Source organism: Peromyscus eremicus, chromosome 6, assembly GCF_949786415.1.
Source record: "Peromyscus eremicus chromosome 6, PerEre_H2_v1, whole genome shotgun sequence".
NCBI lineage: Eukaryota > Metazoa > Chordata > Mammalia > Rodentia > Cricetidae > Peromyscus > Peromyscus eremicus.
This window is the reverse complement of record NC_081421.1, coordinates 10,651,914-10,660,699: the sequence shown is the minus strand read 5'-3', so window position 1 is coordinate 10,660,699 and position 8,786 is coordinate 10,651,914. Positions and strand designations below refer to the sequence as shown.

Sequence of the window (8,786 nt, the reverse complement as noted above, 5' to 3'; positions counted from 1 at the left end):
CATTAATCTTGACTACTTGTGTTTGATCTCCTGGACTTGTATGATGGAAGGAAAGAATCAACTCTGGCAAATTATCCTCTGACCTTCACAGGGGCTCTGTGTCATGTGTAGCATAACATAAATATACACATATAAATTAAATGTAATTTAGCAATTAAAATGAAGAAGTGTTTAGAAAATTGTGAAATGTCATAGGGAATAGCTACACTATAAACCAAACTTTACAGCCAGTATTAATTGAACACAGAAATATCTCTCAATGTACATGTCCCAATGTTGGAGTCAAACTTCAAAGCATGAAGACATACTGGGCTCACTGCTTCTTCCTGTTCATTCAGTCAGGAAGGATGCTGTCTGCATTCAGGGTGGGTCTTCCCTACTCTGTCAATCACCTCTGGAAACACCCTCCCAGGTAGATCATTCTCCTAGGTGATGACCCATCTAATTAACAATAAAGATTTATCATAAATCACTGTTTTATTACAGTAATCATGTAATAATAGTTAATAGTAATGATCTTAATAGCTTCAATGGTGGGATAGCACATTTGATAATATCCTTTTACAGTTATGACACCAAATTTTGTGTTTCTGTAGAGTCATAACTATATTAGTCCATTCTAAGAATATCAATTTGAAAATTCTGAAAATAGTGTCAAATAGTAAAATAATTCACTGTTTCTTTTTTTCTTTCTGTACCATATATAATATGTGTGTGTGTGTTTGTATGTGTGTGATTTGATTGAAACAAACAAGAATGCAATTTCCATATTGTTCCTGTGTGAAATAAATGATAGCTATTTCTCACTGTATTCCTTTTGACAGAATTAAATTGCCTTTCTAATGTGTCATACTTGAGAGAATCTTGTTGGCTTATGACATAGGGTAACACAGCACACATATAAAATATATCCAGTTGGGAGAAAAAAATGAGTTCTTTTCAAATGTTAAATATTAACTCTTAGTTCACACATTTTCACAGTAACAAGAATTTCAGCTTTTAAAAAGCCATAAATGGAAAATGCCCTAAAGAGCATCTGGTCACAAAAAGTAGATTAAATTAATTTTTTGGTCTGTTTTAGCTTTGAGAGTCCACAAAACTCTTATTTCCATCCTTATTTAGCATTGTTTGCTATACAACCAATTATATTTCTCAATTACAGTGTACTTACCCTATTATCTCACCCTATTATCATTGTCATGCTATAATGAGGAACTGGCAAATTTAAATTAATAACTTGCCCCCAATTATTTTTCAAATCTAAAACAAAGTATTAAATGCTATAACCATCTGGTATTATGTCTCACATTAAATAATAAATCTGCATTAACAGCATTTGCATAGCTGATGAGAGTGTTAAGGTCTGATCCTACGTCCTGCTCTTTTGTCTGAAACAAAGACGAAATTTGGGAATTGAATTCCTAAGTTTTCTGTGTATTTGTGTGTATGATCTTGCCTGTAATATTAAAAAAATCTCAACACAGGTGAGATTTTATTGTTATTTACTGCTAGCAGGACCTTGATGGTTTCCTTTGGAATTCTGTTTCAAACTCTTAAGTCCATGTGTCTTAGATGATATTCATCTAAGATGAATTTTATCTTAGATGATATTCTCTAGAATTTTTGAATTATAGAAAACATGTAAGTAGATCAATTAATAATGTTGTACAATATCATATAAAATCATTTGTGTACAGAACATGTATATATTCTTGTTTACATATCTCTGCTTCTATTTTTTCTTTCTATGCCTCCATGTAAATCTAAATAATACTTAACACAAAGAGATCCAACATTTATCACTTACTAGAATCCTTTTCCTTATGATGGGATATAAAGGTTTAGTTTAGGATAAACTATCAGCCAATCATAAACTATTCAGGACTTAAAACAGAGAGTTATTCTGTTCTGATGCCACAGCCCAAAATCCTTTCATCACAAAGGAGGCTGAGGTGTAGAACACTGAAGACGCATGAGGGGAATACATATACACAAAAAAGTAATGACAAAACCAGTTAGCAAGTACTAAAAAAAAACTGGGTTGGTCAATACTTAAATGAGTTTGTGAATTTAAGACTGATTTTGATTTACTTTTATGTGTCTATATGTAAGTATATACACAGGTGCCTTGAAGATCTAAAGAGGTTTTTGGACTCTCTAGACCTGGAGTTGGAGGTGATTGCAGGCCACCTGGCAAGGGGGAATAGGAGTTGAACTCTGGTCCCCTAGAAGAGCACCAAGGACTTTTAACCATTGGTTGATCTCTTCAGCCCCAGTGTCCTAAATCATAATTTGATATATTTTAGAGTTCTACTTACACATACATATGTGTGGGAGAGTGTGAAAGAAGAAAGGTCAAATCTACAAAAGAAATTTAAAAAATATTCAAAAGAAGACAATTAATATGTATTTCTGGCTTGTATTTACCTCCTTTAGTCTAAAGAAAACAGAAAAGGAACAATGTAGAAGTTGCAATTCAAATGCAATATATAATAGATGTAACTGATAATACTTTATATTAGTCATTGTTCTCTAGAGAAAAAGAACTTATATGTGTGTATATGAATATAATATGTGTGTATATGCATATAGTATGTGTGTGCATATATGTACACATATTCGTATATATATATATATATATATATATATATATATATATATATATACCCACATATACATGTATATGTAAATACATATATATAGGCAGAAAGCCTTGCACCAATCAGGTCCAATGACTTGGATGGATGTTTGAAGTTGGCAAAGCAAGGAAACTATGACCACCTGTTTCAAACAAGTGACCCCATATAGCTTGGGCCATTTTTTTTTTTTTTTGAGACAGGGTTTCTCGGTGTAGTTTTGGTGCCTGTCCTGGATCTTGCTCTATAGACCAGGCTGGCCTTGAACTCACAGAGATCTACCTGGCTCTGCCTCCCCAGTGCTGGGATTAAAGGCGTGTACCACCACCACCCAGCAAGCTTGGGCCATTTTTATTTATCTAATTTTAATGGTTTGCACGCACAGTTTTACAATCAGATTTGTTTCCTTAAGTCTCTAAAATTAGTTAAAATAATTTCCAGTTTGTTCCTTTGCTTCTTTCTCCTTCTGTCCCCCAACTTTCTCACGGGTAACCGTTACCTATTTGACCCATAGCTCCAGCGTTAGAAACATAAGTGGCGTTGTAAGCAACAAAGGAAGTTTTCTAACTAGGCACACCTACGGGGAGGACAGTGCACCCAGTTGGCAGCATTTGCGGTTACAGCGTCATGCAAAGTGAAGTACAGTTTCATCTCTGATGGTTACTATTTACATCTAGGAGGGGCTAGGTTTCCACAGTCAACTCACCAGCCAAAGCTGGATCAATTCATTCTTCATTCTATACTACTCTACCTCCTATGGGTTTTTTCCTATCATCCTGTAAGCAACATAACTTAGAAACTTACTCTTAGTAGTTGGCACCTCTTATCCTGTGTTCTCATGTCATCTTCCTCTCAACTTCCTACAGTACTGGCACAGCAATCAGAAATAAGGGCATTGTGGGTTTCTATGATTCTGCTTCTTTCCCTGTCCTAGACTATTCTCATTAACTCATGATATCATCTATTTATTAACATTTCTTCAAGACTCTTGTGGTTAAAATCATTTTCTCCAAAACAGTTATGCAAATATGTAATATTATCAGGAACTACTGTGACTCTTTCAGGCTAGTCATAAGGTGCATTGGAAAGGCAACACCCTCTTCTTAAGAAGCTTGGATTCATGGTCACACTTGAAACATCAAAGGGTTTAGGGGCTGAGTCAAGTCCATGGTATATTTTTAACAACATGCCCTCTGGCTCACCCAGAGGAGAGTCATCAGGGAGAAGTTTTCCTTTTATAATAGCTATTTCATCCATAACTCTGAGAAAGTGACACTAGAGGCAGCCAGCAATATGGCTTGTATAGCGAAAGCAATGAGGGCAGGTAGCACATACGCACCTGTGCTCATGCCCAGACTTACGCAGCGAACTGTTCACAGGCTTTGCCAAAATGGGTCAGGTTCTCCAGGGCCTTAGCACAAGGAGAATTTATTTATACTATTCTCAGGCCCTGTCCCCCAAAGAAGTCACATGGCTCCATATATATGTATATACATATATACATATACATATATGTATGATTTGTTAGAATGGCTTACAGGCTGTGGTCTAGCTAGTCCAGCAAAAACTGTCTACCAACCAAAGATCCAACATAACTTAGAAACTTACTCTTAGTAGTTGGCACCTCTTTTCCTGTGTTCTCATGTCCCCTTCCTCTCAACTTCCTGCGATAGTGGTTCATGAGGCTGGATGTCTCAGTTGGTCTTGAATACATGATAAAATCTCAAAGAAATGGGCTTTAAAATCATTTAAGAAATTGACTTGCCAACGAGGAAAAGAGCAAGCAGGCAAAGAGCGAAGACCTTCCCTCTTCCATGTTCCTTTCTATAGGCTGCCACCAGAAGGTGTGACACAGACTAAACGTGAATCAGATCACCTCAAAAGATCTGGATTAAAGGTCTGTATTACCACCTAAACGATCTGCATTAAAAGTGAGTCTTTCGCTGGGCGGTGGCGGCGCACGCCTTTAATCCCAGCACTCGGGAGGCAGAGCCAGGCGGATCTCTGTGAGTTCGAGGCCAGCCTGGGCTACCAAGTGAGTTCCAGGAAAGGCGCAAAGCTACACAGAGAAACCCTGTCTCGAAAAACCAAAAAAAAAAAAAAAAAAAAAAAAAAACCCAAAAGTGAGTCTTTCAAGTTCAAATGATTTATTTAAGAAAAGTTTTCTCACAAGTGTATTCAGTCTCTTGGGTTTTAGTGTATTGTAGATGTAGACAAATTGATACCCAAGATTAACCATCACATGTATCTAACATTACTCATGATATAACTATTCATCAACCAAAAAGTACTAATTTTATTGAAATTAAAGATGTATTTATAAAGTATATTTTGAAGAAATACCCAATATTCCTATGTAAAAATCAAGTTATAACCAAACATGTTGTGAGTTGCATTTAAAATCCATACCTAGTGTCTACCTTTGAGATCTCTGAATGCCCACAGCAATTTAAGAATATGTTCTCTGTGAATCATTTTTATCCCAGCAGGAAATAACAATATAGAACACACAACTCACCTAATGGATTTGAAGTGAATATTAGTTACTGAAATATAGGTAAGAGGTCCTTCCACCACACAGGGAAATCACCAAAAATGTGCAATTGAATTGCATGTTAGAAGACCTCATACTCTCAAAAATAATGGTTAAGAAATATTAAATATGATGTTTCTCCATATGTAGAGTATTTTGGGACAGAGGCATAATGAAGTGAGAGACCATGAGACTGCAGCTTTAAAAAAATATGGATTCAACAGAATCATGCAAATTTGAAGGTTTACTATAACCTTTATGGAGCTTCAGAGATTGACAACTGTCTATGAAAAAAACAATTGAATGAAGAAATTATGAATCTAGCATTTTTACATTTTATTCATGTAAATTTCACACATATTGTAAGTTAAGAAAATCAACTCCATGTATACTAATATTTGAAAATAAAATCAAGTGACACATTGGCAGAAATGCGTACAAATGATTTTGATGTTAGTGAATCTGTGTAAGCCTTTACATGACATAATGCACACACACACACACACAATGCAATTTACTACTTATTTTATACAAGTAAATTGAGCCACCTCTAAAATGGTATTTTGAAACCACATAGATTAGATTATTTGAATATTTAGTTGTATTACATACTTTTTAGGTCACATTTTCAAAATGTGAAAGAACAGGTGTGAAATGGAAAAAAGAAAGTTCGGCATAGGTGCTAACAGGGTAACAACAAATCCTTTTATCAGGGTGCTTCAAAGCCAGACAAAACTTAGAGACAGTTTTTACTTTACCACATATTAGTAATGTGGCCTTTGAAATGTCACTCTGTCCTTTCAGATTTGCTTTTTTCCTTCATTTACAAATTCTTAAAGGGGAGATCTTAATAGAAAGTTCTGAGGATCACAGTTTAATTCTTTACACTGTTCTTGCCAGGAATACTTATTCTCTGTTTAGAAACTATTACCATAAAAATAAAAAAGTTAATGCCTAAACTAATGCAAAAAAGTATTTTTCACATTGTTCACTGATGGAAAACATTATAACTGAATATGAGGGTGTTTGTGGAAATAGCCACAACTTCAATAACAACAAGGGCAAAATCTTGTGTTTATAAACTGTATTTGGAAAGTTCCCTGTGTTTAAAGCACACCACAAGGCTGGCAATTGGCCATTATATTGTGCACAGGTACAGTACTCTTTTCAATTTTCGATGATGTAGTCAAGATGGTTCCTTATCCTTCTTACTAATACAAACACATTGGCTGGTGTACCAGCATGTACATATACTCATTGTGACAGTTACTTTTCCTTTCTCTTTTCCTGTACAATGAGATTACCTTAGAGATCTTTACATTGATGTCTTTTATTTTCTGACTTATACATAAATTTATTTTTTAAAAGGGAACCACTTAGCTAAAGTTTTAAGCTCAAAATTTTGATTTAAAAAAAGTCCCAGTTGCCGGGTGGTGGTGATGCATGGCTTTAATCCCAGTACTTGGGAGGCAGAGGCAGGTGGATCTCTGTGAGTTTGAGGCCAGCTTGGTCTACAGAGTGAGTTCCAGGACAGGCTCCAAAGCTACACAGAGAAACCCTGCCTCAAAAAAAAAAAAAAAAAAAAAAAAAGGCACAAACAAGCCTACATCCAAAAACAATGCTCCAAACTCATAATCTAGCAATTTTTACATGGAGTACGTCACTGCACACAGCTCCATCTCTCCATCTCTCCATACAGAGCTTTCTTTCTCAGTGCAATACCATCTGTTACTGTGAATAAGCTATTTCTACACATTAACTAATCAGTTCTGTGTCTTGAATGGGTATGTGTGTATGAATGTCACATTTTTCTTCCTAATATTTTATTTTTTACTTGTAATTTTATTTTATTTTGATTCATCTTAGAAGTATGTGGTGACATACGCTGAAAACACCATGTACCCAATCTTAATGAGTCTGTTTATTTGAATACCATTGATCTTTGGTTTGAGTTCAATGTTACTAACATTTACAGAGGTGATAACATAGCATTTACTTAGTAAACTTTTTTTAAATATTTGCTTCTTGTTAATTATGTTCTGTGTCTGGCAGGGGAAGGGTGTATATGCACGTTAGTGTAGCTAACAATGCAGGACTTAAGAGGACATCGGATTCAACTGAAGCTTGAGTTACAGGTGTACATAAAGAATAGAAATTAAACTCTGCTCCTTCATAAGAACAGTGCATACACTTAACCGCTGAGAATCTCCAGTCCCTCACTTAAGATTTGTAAGACCTAAATTAAAAAACAAAAACAAAAGAAAAAACTCCCTTTTTTGAATAATTATTTTATTGTATTTTTTTTCTTTTTTAACTTACTTTTAATTTATTTTATGTATCTTTCACATCATGCATCTCAATCCCATTCATTTCTCTGTCTCTTCATATCCTTCCTCTGCCCTCGCAAATTTCCCCTCCCCCAAAAAAATAAAATTTAAGAGATAAACAGGAAAAAAATCTCCTCATGGAAGCTGTAGTGTGACATAATGAGTCACACAGTAAAACCCTTTCATCCATATATCTTTACTTGCAAGTGTTTATTGCAAAGAGTCATTAATCTGGTTCATGTTTTCTGGTTTCTGCTACCCTACTGATGCTGGGCCCTCACTGGGGCTCCTCTTGAATATCCTATTATTTCCCTCTGTCTTTGGGCCAGTTCTCCTATTTTCAGGTCCCCAGGGTCTGCTCTCCCACACCCACACCATCAGGGCCAGCTCTACACCATCTGAATGATACAGCTGATGAGGGGCAGGGACATCTCTCCCACTCTTATGACCTCAGGGCCAGCTCTCCCACCTGCCACAGGTGGCAAAGGGCAGGGAGAGCAAGGGCATCTCTTCCCTGCCCACACCACCATAGGGTAAATGAGGAGCAGGGCCAGATACCCCAGGCTCATGTTCCCAGGGCAGGTTCACCAGCTGTCCCGTCAATAGGGTCAGCTCTACTGTACTGCCCAGGCGAGGTACAGGGCCCACTTTCAGTAGTGCTTCATCTTAGAGGAGGGAGAGGTCAGCTTTCTGGCCCACCACAGGTGCCAGGGTCAAGGGGGAGAGAGCATCTTTCCCTTGCACTCATCACCAAATAGCATATGAGGGGAGTGTGGCTAGATATCCCATTCTTAGACCCTCAAGGCCAGCTCACGATGACCTCCACCCACAGGGTCAGCTTTATTGTGCTGCCCAGGGGAGGAGCATGGCCTCCTTACCTGAGTGCTGCAGCTGGTAAGGGGGAGCTCCTTTGTCTGTTGCAGCAGGTAAAGTGTGAGGGATTAGGAGAGGCATGTCTCCCCAACCGGTGCCACGCAAGACAGAGATAGCTCTTCCATGCTTACAACTTCGGGGCTGTCTTACAGAGTGCTGCAGCTGATGAAGGCCAGGGGCAGCTCTTCTGCTCTTATGACCTCAGGGCCAGCTCTCCCACCCTCCACAGGCATAAAGGGACTCGGGGGAGAGGGCATCTCTTCCCCACTACACCCCCATATGACAGATGAGGGGCAGGACCGGACGTCCCACATTCATATTCTTGGGGCCAGTTCACCCTGGCCACTGTCAACAGGATCAGCTCCGCTGTACTGCCCAGACACGGTGCAGGGCCCGCCTTCCTGAGTGTTGCAGCTG

General features: G+C 37.7%; 1 pseudogene; it reads right to left on the bottom strand.

Moving 5' to 3' along the window:
* Positions 1–8,450, bottom strand: part of LOC131912817 (heterogeneous nuclear ribonucleoprotein F-like) — a 179,531-nt pseudogene extending 171,081 nt beyond the window's left edge.
* Positions 8,451–8,786: the final 336 nt, after the last annotated feature.